Genomic DNA, 19,696 nt, shown 5'->3' on the forward strand with positions numbered 1-19,696 from the left:
GACTCCGCAGTGGGAGATATGCAGGCAGCAGCCAGGGCAGAGCAGAACGGGCTGACTGCTGGAGTCAGTGGCCCAGTAAAACCACAGCAGGGAGGATAAGAGCTCCGCCGGAGGGGGGGTGGGAGAGGCATGACTGTATCTCTATGTCTGCCTGTCTGTGTAGGTAGCTGATCTACGCTCAGCCCAGAGGGGCTGGATGGTGGAGTGGATTAGGTGATGGTAGGGGTTTGACCATTTCTCCTGCCCTTTCATGCTTTAAAAAAAAAGAGTCAATCTATTTTTGTTGTTTTGGTACTGCATAACACCACGTGTTTTGTGTTTCTCTTGTTTTCAATTCACACAGCAGTTGCAATCCTTTTTCATTATTTATTTCTATCTGTCTGGCGTATGAATGGAGGACACAGTGGTGGTGTCTGTTCTCTTTAGTTTTCTCGTCTCCACCTGACTGGCACTGTCAATCTACCTGAGATGTTCCTGTAGGCTCGCATTCACTTCCAAACGGAAACCTCACCCAAACTGGAACTCACAGAGAAGTTTCTGTTTGTTTGTTTGTTTGTTTTTTTTCAAGACCCAGGTGGTTGTGGTTCCTGTGTGCCTTTCTACCGTGTTTCTGCCAAGAGATGAAAGAACCTGTTCGTCTGTTGTATGTGTGTGCAGTATAACAGGCAGGACCACATTTTGATCTGTCTGCTTATGTGTGTCTGTGTGTGTGTGTCTAATGACTGTTATTATTATGTTATTAGGTATTTGCATGCCTGTTGTGTGTCTGGTTGATTTATTTCTTAGAAGTGTCGACTGGCAGCGGTGAGACACAGTTATGACTTCCTCTCTAGTGTCCACTCTACTTTACTCCTTCTCTCTCCCCTGCCTCCCCTCCTAACACACACGGGCAAAACGCCACCACCACAGCCACCACTGACTCCATCACCAACAGCATCTTCTGTTACTTTTCTAATTTTGTGTTTCTATATACCTGGGAATGATCTTGCTTTAACGTAATCCACAGGGCTTTGTCTAAAAAAAACAAACACTGATGCATATGGAAGTAGTTTGACCACATGTGCGCAAAAACCTAAAGATTCCTGCTGTCCTCAGTTTAACATTAGGATGTAATCAAGTTTACCATTGCAATTAGCAGCAGGTGTTCATAATAGACTGGACTGATAATAAAACCGAGTAATAATTCAAATCTAGTTTCTAAAATGACCAAATTTGCATGCATATGGAATTAAACAATTAATCCTGTTATATAAGTAAAGAAGGGATGTACAATTAAGTAATTTGATAATGATAGTTTGATGCCAAACTATTACTGTAACATGTAAAATAAATAAAAGGAGAATCAACAAGATGAATGAGACATTTGCACACCTTTTTTGTTTGTTTGTCCCTTTCTTTGTTCCCCTGCTGCTGCCCAGACACAATGTCTCAGGTGGTGGATGCAGGACAGTTTTTGCTATGTGTAGGCTACACTTGACACTGAGAAAACAGACAAGAAACATAAGTATGAAGCAAAGAGTGTGACTGATTTACGTGTTACTTTAAGTGGACACTAAATGAAGAGAGTGAGAGAAAGAGAGTTCTCAAACTGGGGAAACCTGCAGGATGCTAGTGGGTGAGTATGGAAAAATAATGAATTCAATAAAATTAATTAAATAAAGATAAATACATATTTCATGGCAGAGAGACAGATACTTGACTGACTTAAAAAAAAATAAACTTAGTAAACAACTGATCAAGTGAAGTTGGTGGGTTTAAAAAAATAAATAAATCAAATCCGACACCAAACAATTTAACCACCGTGCTTGTTGTTAGTAATGAGACATATCCACCGGCCGTCCACACTGTTTTGTGCATACAGTTGTTTGACTTTGAGAGGGCGGGACTCTTTGGAGAGCGAAATGAACTAGGCGCGGCCAAAAGGAGCCCCATCCATCTATCACACGTGTAGACAAAGGGGGACTCCACAACACAAAGCTAGATGTGCCCTCTCAAACTTTTTCCACGACGCACGGACAGGCGCGCAGAGCAAAACGCCTCCAGGTGAGTTGCTTTTTGCTTTCACTTGCACCCGCGGTGTTATTTTCGAATTTATTTCCAGTTAAAAGTTGCTGATGTAGTTGGTGCGTCAGCGCTCAAACTTGAGCACAAAGCAGGAGAGAGAGGGAGAGAGACATAGAGAAGCAGTGGCAGCGGGGAGAGAGAGCGCGAGAGGAGCGGTCCCCTTTTCCTTTGTCTGATGCGGGGCGCTTTGAGGAGAGAACTTGAGGGGATGCTCAGGCACGCATCTTCATAACGCTCAATAATACTCAATATATAATGCTTAGAATTTATTGTCAGTGAGCTTTAGCGGAGATGAGATGGAGTTTGTGCTGCTGCCGTATTTGTGTCTCTTGGGGATGTTGCGACGCAGAAGACAAAGCAACTGCCTGTCAGAAGTTTGCGGAGAAAAGGACCTTTTACGCACGCTGGAAAACTGACAAAGTGACAAGTATTAGTTCATAAATAGTTTGTAACTAGTTTCCCCCCCACTCTGCAGTAGTTTTATGACAGTGGTGTTCGTGGTCTTGCGAAGTTGCCAGTGCACTGAGGGAATTCAGAACAATGCAATCAGGTGTAAAGTCTCTAAGAAACAAAACAGTGACAGAATTAAACCTGTTGCACGAATAAGGAACATGTTTGGAAGTAAAAAGATGAACACAAAATAGATTCGTCTCGAAAATCACTAAGTAACTTGTTATAGTTGATTGGAAACAGCGCAACAGGTATAAGTCGCTGCAGCTTCTTTGTTACAGTAAAGGCTCCTTTGTTCTCAGTCCATACAAAGAAAACCAGCAGAAAGGAGCGCAAATCCACAAGGAAGCAACTTTTTTTTAAAACGCTTGAAATGATTTTCACGAGATAAACAATATTTTGAATGTAGTTTTTTAACCTCCAAAGTGTAGAATAAGCTTGTGTTTTCCTTTTTATTTGAAATATATAAAACTCGCCGGAGCATGTCAAGATAAATAGGACTAGTTACTAACTACTCAAGCTTTATTTGAAACGTTCATCTTGATTTTTTATTAGGTGTCTAAAACACAACAGATGTAGTTTACATGGTTTTTTATTAAGTTTCTTCATCATGTAAAGGTGTGGCCAAACAACTTGTTTGACTTTGCTGCGTTCCATAGTAGCCCTACCCTCCCTAAAACTTTTTATTAGGCAACGTAAGACAATTTGCACTTACAGGATTCATTTGTTATATGAAACAAAATTAGTTTAGCGTTCTGCAAAACATTTGGTTTTGGATATGTTTGTTTTTTCAACTTTTTACAGCTCATACCAACTATTACACAGCACAGCCTGACCAAGTGTTACTTGGTTCAACATAATTTAACAAAGAATGTATCACTCACTTAACAGTTGTAAGAAATGAGCCAATTTGTTGTACTAACATGCTTTCCTTTTTTTCTCTTGATTCCTCTGGGATCTGTCCTTAGGTGGATTTTAACACCAGATTAACCAGCAAAGCGTTTTTCTCCAGTTGGAGGTTAAGGAAAGGAAAATATGTGGAAATCACACGGAAGATGTACAGAGTCACCTATCAAGCGGCTTTTAAGACGCAGAGGAGGATTAAGAGACTGTGCAGTTTTCTTTTGGAGAAGGTGAAGACTCATCTCATAAGGATTTAAACCTCAGGAACAGCAGTGCCAGGCAGGATGCATTTTAGGCACGCTTGGAAATCTGAAACTCATGGAGACACTTTAAGGATTATAAACAATATGTAGTGTGTCTCTCCACAAGACAGCATCCCAGCCCCAAGTCACTGGGAGAACAGGATATTGCATCTAGGATCCTCCTCGGCCCTCCGCATGGGTAGGTGATATTACTTTGTACTGGGATGTAGCACTTGTTCAAACCCTTGTTTGTAGGGCTGCCTTACTCAGTTGGAAACAAGCACCAGCAAACATCCCAAACACACACACACAGAACACCAACATGTATTCCCCAATTTCAGTAGAATTTTGATAAAGGCTGAATTGCCCTCATATGTGACTATGTATGTTATGCCTTTGTCATATTTTATACGGGAAAGTTGATTTAAGTGCAAGTAAAAATCAGGATGAATGCCTAAACAACCATCATATTATATCATTTCAGTCAGTAGCCATTGTTCGCCAGATATTAAGTCAATATAAGCAGTTTGGACAACAATCAGGATACAAATATAAATGTTTATACCACAGCCTGGGGGTTTGTAAATGGAAGCCACAATTGGACGGGTTGACTTTTCACACTTGCCGTATACACAGTTAGAGACACATTTGCCCTAGAGCGCCTCATGAACACTAGCCTGTTTACTGCACGCTATAGTGTAATTATTAGATAATTGAATGTTGACAGTTAATGATAGATCATATGCATATTTCTCACCACTACTACATTGACCTCTGTTTTTAATTTGACAAGATTGCATACATTTTCCTGATTGATCCAACGTATGCAATATCATTGTGTTTAAAGTTTCTGTTTCAACAGACTTGACTTAACCAGTGTGGTCTGTTTGGTTTAATTTGTTCATAATCACTTCTTCTGTGTCACATGACATCTGATGGATGGTACAGTTGTAGCTTGTCCAGTTGACCCTAGTCAAGAGACATGTTACCTCAAAGTCCTTTAGTTCACTGAGGGGACGGAACCAGGGAGAATGAGCTGTAGAATGAAGAAGTTGCATTTGTATTCGTGCCTGTTTTTATAAAGCAGTTAATTTAGGCAAACCTGTTAAATCTTGGAAAACAGTCATGAGAGATGCAGGCAGCTCTTTTAACCTGTGCTTGAACAATATGTGGGTGTGAGTGCAAGAGAGAGCGAGAGAGCAAGTCTCACTAATCAATGATGTCATTAAGAGCCAATGAGAGCGCACAGTGGTACTTGTCGGCATCCAAGCTCCGCCTCCGGCCTCTGTGCATGGCAGCCCACATGGTCCTGCAGCATCACATTGTCGCCATGCTGCAGAGAGAGGCAGCGATACAGAGATGTTGCCCTTGGCTGTGTGCTCTGATGTTACAGGAATCAAACATGTTCGCTCAAAAATAGCTTGTTTATCACTGGAAGCATATGCAAGGAACAACCTGAGGGGTGAAGAGGCATTTGTTTGTTTACGTTAATGATTAGTCAAAAAATACATTAGCAATAGAAACATTAGATTTGAATGAGAACGAGGAAACAACATCCAGACTGATGGCGTTATTATTTAAGTGGTAAGCTCAGCCAACTGATATTCTCTTTTTTATGTGCCAGTACATGAATGTAAGCATTTATAGGCTGAATTATAGAAAATTGACGATAAAAGATTACCTGAATTCAGCCCGAAACATCGGATTTATAGGGAAAAGAAGGTAAGGGTACCCGACAGTATCGGTGTTAGCTTTATGTCAATTTACCTGCACTTGTGAACAGGAGAGTTTTAAGATTCAGGGAAAACGGTTCACTGCTGCTCTTTTGGAACAGGCTCAGGTCGCAGTCTGTAAATGACTGGATCAGTGTGAATGTGGGTCATTAAACACTGTGACACACAGGTGGGACAGATGTAGGTCAGTGGCAGAGTATGAGGGCTGATGAGTCATGCAAACAAAGAAGAAGTAGGGCCAGAGGATGAGAGAGAGAGAGAGAGAGAGAGAGAGAGAGAGAGAGAGAGAGGGATGCTCAGTTGTTGACGTGTGGCAAGAGAGTTTATGCAGTGCATTTCATCTTGGCCAGCCATCAGACATGTTGAAATCATTCTTATCTTAATTTCTGCTTGAGTGACTCTTGCAGAAACACCTTTCTTGCTTCATTGTTGTAAATGTAATTGTGTATGCCATATGGAGTATAGAGTTGGATGATCATCTGCACTGTTAAGCGCATTTTATAGTTCAACTGTGAGCATGGTAGCTTTATATAAGAATAATATACTGTATGTGTTTAACTCTAGCTCTCGTTTAATGTGTAAATGCTCTGAAACTTAAGTCTTCTTATAACATTTGGAGCGCTACAACCATTCTGCCCTACTATTTAGCCTACCTATTCTGCTGTGGATTACAAGTGTGCAGATTCAGTCCAGTACCCAGTTAATGAACTTGTGGGTAAAACAGACTCATCAGGTTTAGCATAACTAATCATTGTGACAGGCCCAGCACTGAGCTCTTAATAGGCATTGCACGGTATGGTTTCTGCTACAATACAGTATGCTCCACTGTGTGTAGCTTAATTACATTGCTTATCTGTAATGCTATTATCAAGTACAGTGCAGTTTTCATAACATTTGCCATTTGGTGGATGCTTTATGAGAGAATGCATTTATTTTTTGCACGGACGTCCCAGTGGGAGTTGAGCTTCTAAACCTAATCCATTGAGTTACATGGGACAACATTTGCACAGCAATCTGTGGCATCTTCCAGCTCTGAAGACTCAATATCCCTCTAAGCTGGAATGCTCATTAAAATGGGCAATGGTTTCACACCATCTCTGTCTCAGCAGCATATGCACAACTGAATCTGCACCACCATAATCTCTCATCCCATCTGTATTTGCTATGACATTAATATTAAGTACTTCATTTTCTGGTAAAGTCTGATTAGGACCACAAAGCACATTACTGTGTTGGAGCAAAGTAGTACATTGACACCAACCCAGACATCAACGCATTCTAGTCCACGTTATTCTTTTCTAGTTATATTTCTGTAATGCATGACATCTTCGTGAGCTGGCCTGATGTTATGCAAAGTGCATTAGACTAGAATAGGCCTGCAACATTAGGCCTAGAATAACCAATCACTACCGTAAGCTTAATTATCTCAGACATCCTGTGGTCAGCCTCAGGAAAGCTATCACGTTTAGTTTTACCACTCATTGCATGTAGCTTGTGGGCATTACATGAAATCACTACAATACATGTATGCGTACACTGGTTAGATTTTCTGCTTCATCAAACAACAAAATTACAACTAATTCCAATTCAGGCCCAATCTGTTTTTGCAGCATTTGATACACATGAAACACTGTTGACCCATGACTGTACGTATTTACATTATGCTTTATTGAATTCATGCTATTTTTGCACTCCGACATATAATGTTTGATTACTGCACTGATGCATGGATCATCAAAGTGGAACAGCCACTCTAAGAGATTTGTATTTGTTATGTATGTGACAAAAAATAGATTGAATTGATGAAGATGAGTAACCCCAAAACGGCTTTAATAATAAGTTCATCTAATTTTCCTCACCAGCTCAATTTGTGTTGATGCTCCCTTTGTGCATACCAGCGACTCATACAGGACACTTCACTGTGGTTACAGTACAGTAAATTACAGTGCAGTAAAACATTAGGCCCACCATCGCTAATCGTGACGACAGTCCTAATTCTCCAAGCTACAGGCATTCTGTGGTCATCCTATTGCAAACTATCAGAGCTTAGTTTTAGCACTCTGTGTCTGTAGCCGCGAGATAAGTTAACGGGCTCTGCTGGCATGCTAATACATACCCGTACTGGGGGGGACAGGAATAAATTATTTCTTTATGACTGCGCACAAGGCAGAGCGTTTGAAGGAGGGGAGGAAGAGATAGAGAGGGAGCATAGGGACATGAAGCAAGGAAAAAGAGAGATGGGGTGAATGATGGGCGGCAAAGAAAGGAGGGAGAGAGAGAAAGCCAGGGAGGAGCATTGAGACGGAATGAGAGGGATAGGAAAGAGAGAGGAAAAGGATAAGATAAGAAGAAGACATATAGTAAGCTTTGTAGTGCTCTTTATATGTGTCCCTCTTCAGTTTATAGTAATTCTCTCACCATGACGAAAGGGGGGTAGTCATTTTATGTCTGACTGTGACTGAGTTTACAGAAAACATAGTCCTCCAGAGCTTCCTTATTCTTTACAGCCAATACGACTTGTAACTGAAATGTTTTTTTTATTTTTTTTGCAGGTAGATAACATTCGAAAGAGCTAAGCTCATACGCAACAAAAGGTTTGCTTTGGCAAATAATGGCTGTGCAGATTTATTTTACGGCTTTGACCTGAAAACCATTAAGCCTGTATCCACCATCGTATGACCTTTTGAGGGATTCTGTCCTCGTTTGAAAAATCCAAATCATGCAATGATAAATAGTTGGTGAATAATGTTTAATAATGGTGCAATGACTGAAATATAACAATAATTATTGTTATTGCTTTTAGTGCGAAAAGGCAATGTTTTTGTCATGTAGATTGCTATTTAGTTATTTTATGTTTGGGTTTAAATGTCAATGTCTTGTTTTGTGCCACATTGTGTGTTTTTCTGCCTGCTGCACATTTGCCCACTGGGATGTGAGTGAAGTCAAGACCGAACGGCAAACAATAGCATGACAAATCAGTCGGAAAACCCATAAAGGTATGCGCCAAATCAAAATTCACTGGATGGGAGCTCACATGGCGTGTTGCGCAGCAGGCCTAACTGCCCCTGAAGATATTGCTTTCTTCTCCTCCTAGCCCAGGTGTAGCTATAAGGACACAATTTCCAATAGGAGCTTTAGCCAGTTGTCTGTCTATTACAGGTCAACTTATTACCTCCATAAATGCACAGCATGTTGCTGTCTGGGGATGAACTGATAATCCCTCTAAAGACTGGGGTTTTATCAAAGGCTAAATCTGCTCCTTATAAAACGCACACACACACACACACACACACACACACACACACACACACACACACACACACACACACACACACACACACACACACACACAAGAACAGACATGCATCAGGAATATCCACATGGGAACACAGTCAGACCAACTACACACACACACACACACACACATGCACGCACACACGCACACGCACATGCACATACAGACACACACAGGAAGATAGACTTGCCTGGTAGACAGACAGTCACATGTGTAAAGACCAGGGTTTTTATCACAAACAAATCTGTTATTGTCTGGTTGTTAGGAGATTAAGAAGCAGTGATTTTATAGACACAGACACATACTTGTCATTAGAGGATGAACACTGGCTTGCATTCTGAAGGCACAGTGCAGTTAAGTGACACCAGTACAGCTTAATTTTAATACTGTGTATTGCTGTGGTTTAATACTGCGATAAACACTCAGGAAATCATTTTGGTGAAAGCTTTTATTTTATGGACTTATTTCTGTTTTTACATGGAACTTTCAATACATCTCCTTTCAATCACCGCCAGTCCATTATTGTGCTTCCTTTTTCTCAGATTTGTTTTGTTCACCCACAATGGCTGTATTTGTCCAGCTAGTTCACCAGCGATTACAGGGTCCTGAATAACAGTCTCTGTAAAAAGATTTCCAAACAACCTTTTGCAGTTTGGTTCATTTGTGGCAAATGGTCCATTTGATCAACTTTACTAAGAACATGGTTATGCCTGTGAGTCACGTGACTAACTGACTAACATGACAAAATGTCAACGTTCACTTTTAGTTTTCGCATGGGACACAAAGTGGTCTCCTGGACTAAAGTCCTGTGTTTGTCTTTTTTGTGTCTGTGTGTCTTGTGTGGGAGTACATGACCAGGTTATGTCACTGCTTTTCTCCATGCACAGTTATCCCTCTGACCTTTGCGTAGCAAGAACAAACCTGTTTGAGCAAGACTACGATATGTCAAGCCTCCCACAGTGGGAGGATTAGGATAGCTGCCCATGGCTCTTGGTTTGTTGTTTTTGGTTGACCCCCCGTGTCTGCCCCGCACTAAAACTTTTGGCTCCACGCTTTTCTTCTCCTCGGATGCAGGTGTGTGGGAGGTGGGGTTGCTGATGACGGTGCCTTGACTCTAGCATCACATAGGGGCTGCATCTGGCTGAATTATCTGCTGTAGTATCATGCCCACCACCTACATAGATGCTATGCTTTGGACTGTTATAGCAAGTGGGCGATGCTTCCATCATACCCCGACCAATGCTGGTATAGATGTTCATCTCCTTTGCTATGAGCTGGAAGCGGCATAGCTGTTGCATAGAATGAACTGTCCTTGGCCTTGAGCAAAGGGCAGCTTACCTTTGCTACCACACTTTTATACTATAGACATGTGCAATGTTTCTATTCTTACTCAGTGCTGTGCATTTTTCCAGGTTATGTATAATTTTGAGAAAGCAAGAGCTGAGATGAGACAAGACAGAAGGGGCTGCTTACACCCTCTTACTACTTGCAAACAAATCTAGAGTAATGTTGTGTCATCCTTTCTACATTTCTGGCAGACAGAACATAATGTTTCTCTGCTGTCAGACTCAGCAGTTAAAGGACAAGTGTGTAAGATAAGTGGCATCTAGCAACCAACTGAATACCCCTCCCTTTCCAAGCGTGCAGAGCTATGGTGGCCTTCAGGTAACGTAAAAACACAAAAAGCCCGCTTTAGAGCCAGTGTTTAGTTTGTCTGTATAACATGGTGGACTCAGAGAAGACGACCCGCTTGGTTTGTAGATGTAAACGGCTCATTCCAAGGTAAAGATGACGCCGTGGGTCTGGCGCCATTATCAGCGATAACCGCTGTACAGACAGTAATTAATTAAATCATTTTCACTTTGCACAACGGAAAAAAAGATCAAAGGAAAATATCAAATAATTCATAAGGGGATAAATGCACAAGAGAATGACTGAGAATCTACAGTGAGGTAAAGCCATAAAGGAATGCAATTAAAGAGCACAAACTCCAATCCTGCTGCCCTGGAAGTGTCCCTAGAAGGTCTTTCCCTCCTTTTTTAGATGATACAATACAATCCCATACTTTTGTCCTTACTTATTTCATGATATCAAGCATTTTGAATTCCTCTTCCTTCTAACAGCTTGGAGAAAGATAAATATAATACACGTGTTTAAAGTTGATATTGTATTGGCCTTGTATAATGCTAATCAGCGGTAATGTGGCTATTTGAGAGCTTAGAGCTATTTTCCTGGAGGTATTGCGATGAGCTGTAATCTTGTTTCGATAAAGCTGTCAGATTATGGTGAGGTGACATATCAGTGTTAAACAGAAAGCATTTTGACTTGAATACCTAAAGTACTGTCTTTGTGTGTGTTTATGGGATGCTGTGTGCTATATGCTTGCCACAGTTGGGGCAGTGATAGTCGAGCAAGGCAAAATATGATCTGTTGTCAAATCTTTTTCTTTTGTTTGCTGCGTAACACCATGTCAGGACTGTGTACTATGGTTGACTAGTACTGAATCAGATCTGTTTTGATGGAGATATATTTGAGTTTAGCTGGATATAGTGTGATACATCAGATTATATCCTGTATCACTAGCTGAGATATCAAACTTTAAACTGCCCCGGTCTCTGCTGCACCCCTTTTTGCATTCACACAAACAACTCTACATCCAGGAATATCTGTTTTTTTATACGAATATTACAGCGTGGGATGAAGATCTCTGCATCCTCTTGCTCATTGCTGTATCTGTCCCTTGGAAAGATAACTAATCACATGAAGACAGCCAGTAATGGCAGCCTGACAGCACCCAGAGCTGAACAACGTGTCTACTGGACCAGGATTTGTTTAAATATGTTTGTACATGCTGCTTTAAGGCACCAGTCTGTAACTCTAGTTTTGTAGTTTGTTTGTCTTCTGAGCTCTTGATACTGTATGTACACTGACCATCTGAATCGTTTTCCTTTCTTAGATGATCATTTTGCTGACTTCATGTTAATTCCAATGCTGTATGGTGGCGTAATAGCATACTGTAAAATGACTAAAAATGCATCTGCGATTACCACACTTTTCTTACAATAATCTGCATTAAAGATCTTTCTGTCCGGGAATCTTCCTGTATGGGTGTGCCATTTATAGCCATGTGATGGCTAATGTAAAATGTTGGGTTTCCTGGAGGCAGATTATGCATCAGACTATGAAAGCCTTCCCGTAAATATCTGCACTGACACGATTTTCCAGTCCAGTGCTAGGCATAATCTGAGTGCCTGGAAATGGGCTGAATAAGCCCAAGTAAATGCCCCGCTCTCAATAATGCAGTACAGTACTTCCATGGTGGATACAGCCTGTGTGCTGAATACGGCTGCATACAGGCCCAGTTTCTTATAAAACATGGCACAACACTTTGTACAAGGTCAAAAAATCTTTGTACATTTTTTTATTCAGATTGAGGCATTTTATAAACAATATAAAAGCTCTAGATGAGAATAAAAGATGACATATTAATATAAGTATTTTCATATGAGGTCAGTGTGTAATCTCTGGTGGGAATGTTGCTGAATAAGGCCAAGTCATGCCCTGCTCTGATTATTATGCATCTAATTACTATGCGTCAGCCGTTAGCCATTCTGTGTTGCCAGCGCCAGCGCACAAGGTCAAATTCGTGGTACTTGTAAATGTCCTTGCTTTATAAAATTAGATTTTGACTCAAACTGTGTGCACTGTACAGTATGTGTGCGTGTGACTCGCTGACAATCTTGGACACTGAATTTGTCGCACACACACACACGCAAGCCCAGCCCACACACAGTGTTTGGTGTAGCCTGCGGCGATGTTCACAACACCTCAACATTACGCCACGGCTCTTACTAAGACTAACCAAGCAGTGCTGAATCACAGTGGACACAAATTTCTTTCAGACAAGGTCAAGGCGTCATCTTCAGTGGAGAAATGAGTTGAGTAAGCATGAGTCATGCTTTCAATTATGCATTAGCCTGTTAGCCTGCACTCTCTGACGAACAGGCAGTGTAAGCTTTCAGATAGCTATCAGAGGGTAGACTTGCAAGTGACCCTGTAATCTGTGGGCATGTTACAGTATACTTGGAATCCAGAAATTGTCGAGTTAACCATTCAAAAATGAAACACTCCCTAAACATGTACTGTTGTCTTAATCATAACTAATCAGTACTTAAATGGACACTTCTCATGTAACTAGTGTTACTGCTGGAGCTGTCTTACATTCAGGCTAATAACTCGTTAGCAGGACCAATTTGCTCTCTCTCTAAATTGAAGTGGCCCCATGTAAACACCTTAATTGGCCTAGAGGGAATTAAGAATGTTCACATGCAACTTAATTGTCCAATAATATGACTCATTTACTTTTATTCTAAATTACCTGCCTTCACATCACTACCTCTGGCAGCCTAGAGGAAATTGACTGGCCTCGTTTTGGCTAAAATTAAAGTCAGATTAATTTGAATATTCTTTCACAAAGTTAATCCCTGTGCACCAGTAAGACTACTTTGCAGTTGGGTTGGGTAGATAATCCACTTCCAGCCTCGACAGTATGCATTTGTGTGGGTGTGCAAGTGTTTAATGTGCATCAGTGATTCTGTGTTCATTTGTGAGCCTCTCTTTTTCCTGCTGTTTGTTTGTTTGTTATCTCTGTTGTTGTTTGTATTCAGATAGAAAGAGACCGCTTTATCAGCTACTAAGCACGCTCTCTGATGTCCTCAGCTGTGTGTGGTAATGAGAGCTGCTGACACAGTGAACTGCGGCCACTCAGACACAAAGATATTCAGTATGAAACACCTTCTCTCCAACGCTCTCTCCCCCCATTTTACTCCCTGTCTTACTATCTGTTTGTCATATGTGTCATCTTTCTTTTCCCCTTCCTCTCTGCCTCTTTATCTCTTTCTCCCGACTTAATTTCGTCTGATTTTCTCTATCACACACACGCACAGTGAGATGTTGTTGTGCCACAGTAGACAGTGAGAGCACTGAGCCAGCCTCCTCCTCGGTTCACCGGCAGTTCACTCGGCTCCACACTGACAGAAATGATGCTAGACAGAAATGCAAATTTGACAATGACAGCAACCATGCCAGCTACAAATGTTAACATTACTCCTCAAAACTTCAGGTACCAATTTGCATTCACTTGAAAGGGTAACTCCAGACTTTTAGACAAGGGTCTTTGTTATTCTTGTCTCCGAGGAGAACTCTGTATCTTAGTGTGGTGGACTGATAATATGCTGTCATTTTGTGCTGACTCATCTGTCCCAGGAGCATCTAAATGATCTAAAAATATAACCAGACCTTGTGAAAGCAAAGAAATGTATAAAAAATACTGCACTAAGTGGCATCATTATTTTTTCAAAAATAATAGTGCATTCTGGGACACACAGTCTCAGCATAACTTAGAGCAGTCCCTTTCTAATGTCCTTGTGAGAACTCGGTTAATCCAACAAAGTTGACTGTTTGCGGCAGCCTTTTTTTACAGTGTGGACGGCTGGTCATCTGACAGGCTAGTTTACAGCCTGTTTCACAGTCTCAGAGTGTGGAGGAAAGACAAGTTGTCCTTGTCATGTGGAGTATTTCTTTTGTCTTTTGGACTGTGCCCTTACAAGCATGTAAGAATCCCTGCTGAGTTATGCACTCTCTATCAGTCAGTGTGCATGTCTCTCTCATCATCTCAAGCTCTCACTCACACACCCTACTCACGCTACCTCCTCTGTCACTTTTTCTATCCCCTCTAGTTACACTTTGACTTTCTTCCCTCCTGCCTCTCTCACTCTTTGTTTCATGCTGGTATGCATGGCTGTCTTTCAGCATTTGCACTTTAAGTTTCCTTGCGCCAATGTGGTCCGCCTGTCACAGTTGGGATGCCTGTCTGTCTTTTTCTCTCATCCTCACTTTATATCTTGATCTCTGGCTGCCTTTCTGGCTGGCTGAGTGTCTGCTTCTATTTCTCTCTCGCTGTAGGTGTCTGGCAGTGTGTCTCTGTCTGCCTCTTCCTCCCACTCTATACCTCTCTCTGTCTGTTTGAGCATAAATGTCTACTTACCAGTAATGTTTTTTTTTCAATTCCTGTTTCTTTCTGTTTCCTTAGCTCGACACTATAGTTTTTCAGGTACATACTTTTTTTAGCAGGTGTGCACTGCGTTCGTCACTACCTGACTGAGTCACATGTCGTTCAGCTGTGTTCACCTGATCTCTGTGAGAGTTTGCTGCTTCAGAAGGTTCCACTCCTCAGATTACCTCCTTCTTGCATTGGAAAAATGCTGATTTATTACTTTTTTTTTGTTTTGGGCTACCTTGTTTAACTGCACCGGTAATGCCATAGGAAGAATAAACCAGGATTACAGAGTTGGAAAGGGTACTTTAAAGGGAAACACCAGCTAAATTAAGAATTCCAATATGTTATTTTCATGGCCTAGCAACGTTAAATCAATATTTGTGAACAAGGCTGGTGTCTCTCAAGACCATAGGAATAACATGTATGCATTTTGAAAATGGGCTTAGCTCCCCTTTCCATGTTAGGTAGTCCATAGCAGATTGTAATTTTGAACATGTCATTTTCAAAGTGGCAACTTTCTGACTTTAACCAGGCTCTGTTCACACAAATTTGTCCTGCTGTTATATGACACTTAGTAAAATATACTTGTCCTCAACATGCAGCTTACTTAACTGCCTCTCACACGGACCGCACCTGATCAGTTGATATGAAGGAAAGAGCAGATGGACCTAGTGCGTTGTTGCTTTGCCTTTTGTGTATGCCAGCTTGTTTGTGTCCCTTGGTGTCCATGTGGTCATGCCCATGTGTGCAATGTATCTGCCTGTGCATCTGTGCCATTATATGTCTGTTTATCTACATGTCTGTGTTTTTCTCTGCTTGACGCATGTGTGTACAGTAAGCGCTAGCCTCGACATGTGTATGCACACATAATTGTGCCGTTTCACCCATACTGTACTGTTGAGCTGCTGAGTGTGTCTGTGTTTAAATCAGGTTTGCCAGTCAACACATCGAAGTTGTTGACATGGAATTTCCTATCAAGTGTCCAAACCATTGGAGCCATTGTCTCAATCTGGGGAGCCATAAAACTCAATTTCCCATGGAGGCGTGATCGGTGGTGGTGGGGTGGGGGTTATTTTGAAGTCCAAATGTTCTTATCTCATGCACTATTAAGCGAGGCAGTGGGGTGTGTGGGTAACGTGGTTTAGAGTCCGTCTGTCACAGCCTCAGGGTATGTTGCTCGGAGTGCACACACAGACACACTTGCAGACACACAGACACATTTACACACATGAACGTACGCATATGCATAAACACACATAAAGACAGAATGTAACACACACACACACACACACACACACACACACACACACACACACACACACACACACCTCTTTCTCTCATTCCCTCATTTACAGACACAAATATGCACACTGCCTCAGGGCTCTGTAGCTCCAGTCCTATACGGCCTTGTCGCAGGTCAGAGGGGTCGACTGAGACTCTCACTTCATTAATCACATCTGGGGAGCTAGCCACTGTTTTATGTACGCGTTTCCATATGCATTTACCCTTTATTCAACTTTGACTTGAGGGTAACGTATGGACCTAAAGCTGGCTTTTAATTATTTAATTTGATCTAGGCACTGATGTAATTGAGAGAATAGTACATATGTATGGACATTTGTTACCTAATACGTGACTGAGTTCAGTGAGATTTAGTTACATTTAGATTTCATTCATAATCCAACAGGATTTTGTTATGAATTGATTTTGTGTAGCAGTAATTTCACACAAACTTTTTGTTTTTACTGTTTTCCTTTTGTGTCTATTTTCATAAGGTAGCAGAGCTTCACAAATAAATTGAATCACACAGTTTATTTGTGTGTGTGTGTGTGTGTGTTTGTGTGTGTGTGTGTGTGTGTGTGTGTGTTTGTGTGTGTGTTTGTGTGTGTGTGGGTACACCTGACTGACACTGTGCTGGGGGCAGAAAGGGACAGGACTCAGTGTTAATTGTATCAGGTCAGTTGATCTGTGTGTCTCTTTGAGTCCTCGCTGACATGCTGGATCAAGCTCATCGGTCATTCAGAGAAAAAGAGAGCAGCAGATCAGACTGATCCCTGATGCTTAAAGCAGCTACTCATTTTGGTGAAATATATTTTGACTTTTCAGCACGCAAATACCCATGAAAGCCCCAAAGCACTTAATCTTCTGTCTCTTCACCCTCAGGGAGATTTGTGTTTTCTGTCACTTTTCATTTTATTATTTGTGTAACACAAATTAACAACAACAATTGAAAGCTTACTATTTGTTTTGTTTTTTACAAACTATGACATTCCACTTTCACCAGGGCTCTGATCATATCCATATTTCAAATGACTTCAATGTAAGTTGGTAGTAAATGAAAACACAGTTTGACAAATGCTTTTCTGAGCTTAACTGCCATCATTTATGTAACACAATGGCATGGGTATCTACAATACCAATATCCCTAAATCAGTCACATGATCTGGGCTATGCATGATCTGATTAAAGAAATAGACTATGGTGTAACGGAATTAACATAGTGTTAATAGTGAGTGCCCTTACAAACCCATGCTGTCATCACCCACCTTAAGCCTGAGAGAGATACCTGAGAGAGGCTTTGGCAGAGCAGTGCTGAGGTGTTATCAAAATGCCTGCAGTGAAACTGATGTCACACTGTGTTTATTGTGCGTGTGTTTTGCCCTTGACTGTTGGCCCTCCTACATGCTCGGAAATAGTAGACGTTTTGCTGGTACGCGTGCATGTGTGTGTGTGTGTGTGTGTATGTGTGTATGTGTGTGAGAATGAGGGAGAGGTTGGATCATTGTACTAAAAGTTAAAGATTAGCATCAGTGAGTTTACAAAAATACACTCCTCTGTCTCTCGAATTCTCTGACTTTCATGCACACACATGGTGCAGAATGTCAGTTGGACAGCAGGCACCAAACTAACACCTCTCAGTTGTTCACTGTAGTTGGCCAACATCAGGTGTTTCTCCCACAAGGTGGCTGTTGTGTGTTTGTGTGTGTGTGTGTGTGTGTGTGTGTGTGTGTGTGTGTGGGGGGGGGGGGGGGGAGAGAGCGAGAGAGAGAGAGAGAGAGAGTATTTGTGTCTCTTTGTGTGAATGCCAGGAGAAGGGATGTTTGATGTGTGTGTGCATATGTGAGTGTGGCAGTGGGTGAGGGGTGTATTTGTGTCAGCACGATCAACATGGAAGCAGAGGAGAAAGGAAGTGAAGGATGTCTGAGCATATGTGACTGTGCTGTATGTCTGTGTGTGTGTGTGTGTGTGTGTGTGTGTGTGTGTGTGTGTATGCGCAAGGGTCTTTTCCATGTGGACATTTTTTATCTAAACACAATGCTAACTGTGTGTTACAGAGAGGTTAGATTGACACTGTATTAGTGGCCCCCTTGTGGTCAACACTATACAACAATTCATCCACTTGGCAAGAATATATGCAGCTGAAATGTTGTGTTACCTGCGGAGTCATTCATCGGTTATCAAGCATGCTCTGAGTGGATTCTCTATCCTGCTGGCTTCAGTCTGAGCTCATTCAAAAACTCTGGACTTTACCCAACTAAGCCTCAAACCGTAGAATCCATTCTTCTATTTTGTTTCCAGGTTATCCAGGACTGTGTTTTTTGGACCCTCACACAAAACTCTCGCGCACACTTCATGCTTTCGCTGATCAAGTAACGCAGAGAATGACAGACTGTGTGTGAAGTGCTAAGTGAGCAGAAGACTCTACGACAGCCTCTTACAGCGTTCGCCAACAGCATGTTGCCTTGGCAGGAGAACTGTCCTTTTTGCACAGCAAGTGGTACCACTGATCAAATGGGTTTGTGTGTCTGCGTCTGTGTATGTGTGAGTGAGACCAGTGTAGTTCCTGCTAAGTATTTCTCAGTTCGTTCTGCACAAGGAGTTGAGTCTGAGGCCCTGCTCTGATGATGACAGATTAAGTGTGGTATTCTTGCATTTGTGTGTCATCACCGCTGTCTCTCTGTATTCACGCATGTTAGCATGAGTGTGTTGCGTCCTGCTGATCACGACAAGTTAACGGCGACATTAGAGAGGCTACAAAGAGAGTTTGTATTGAGATTTGTAATCAGAGTTCTATTTAAACTCATCTGTCAGGTACCGAGGAGCATGGGTATCTTTGTATACACACACACACACACAAACGCAAACACACATTGACAAATTCCCATTACTCAAATAGCGTGAGGAGGTGAGCAAAATCTTCTGACAGACCAGTGAACTCTAAAGTGGGTTTATCAACAAAGCACTTTGAGGAGGAGGAGGAGGAAGAGGAGGAGGGAGGTGAACAGTTGAAAGTAGGAATAGGGGTCTCTCTCTATTTTGGAAGTTTACCTGAGAGTGAGCTTAGGATCAAGGCCCAGCTGGATGACTCTCAGCTGACCCAATTCCAGAGAAAATGATAGAAAACAGATACATTTCAAATTTGGGGAAGTTCTAATCAAAGACCTCAGTAAGAGGTAGAGAGAGAGAGTAAGAGAGAGAGAGAGAGAGAGAGAGAGAGAGAGAGAGAGAGAGGTAGAGAGAGAGAGAGAGAGAGAGAGAGAGAGAGAGAGAGAGAGAGAGAGAGAGGGAGGTTGGGTTGAGAAAGAGGGGGTGGAAGGGAGTGTCAGTGAGTTGATGAATCTGAGGGACTTTTAATCTCTGTCTGAATATTAGTACATTTTTTGGATCCTCCTCTTACTGTTACCTCATTATACTTTCCAGAAAATCCAAAATGACAGAATTATAGAATTATAATTATTCATAGAATTATGAAAACAGACTTGTGCCATGCAAACTTTGAGTCATCAGAATCACACTATGTGTTGTCAAATTCCATCAACAACAACTAAAAGAATGAACACAGTTGTGTTTTAGTCAAGACGTTGCAAGACCTCATAGTCACAGCGGTAAGACAAGGAACCAACATGGCTGCCTGTAAAAGAACATGCTGCACGTGAGTTATGCCCAGCTC

At 41.6% G+C, this 19,696-nt stretch overlaps 1 long non-coding RNA gene across 4 annotated transcripts in view; it reads left to right on the plus strand.

The window, feature by feature from the left end:
• Nucleotides 1-1,955: 1,955 nt before the first annotated feature.
• Nucleotides 1,956-19,696, plus strand: part of LOC137891715 (uncharacterized) — a 95,158-nt gene continuing 77,417 nt past the window's right edge. For all 4 annotated transcript variants that reach the window (XR_011105366.1, XR_011105363.1, XR_011105365.1 and 1 more), the window contains exons 1-2: nucleotides 1,956-2,043; nucleotides 3,483-3,858. This is a non-coding gene — a long non-coding RNA (uncharacterized lncRNA). The remainder of the gene's footprint in view (nucleotides 2,044-3,482; nucleotides 3,859-19,696) is intronic.

The sequence above is a fragment of the Cebidichthys violaceus genome, unplaced genomic scaffold, assembly GCF_023349555.1.
Source record: "Cebidichthys violaceus isolate CVI_PGR_0920_01 unplaced genomic scaffold, fCebVio1.0.p SCAF_7, whole genome shotgun sequence".
Lineage (NCBI taxonomy): Eukaryota > Metazoa > Chordata > Actinopteri > Perciformes > Stichaeidae > Cebidichthys > Cebidichthys violaceus.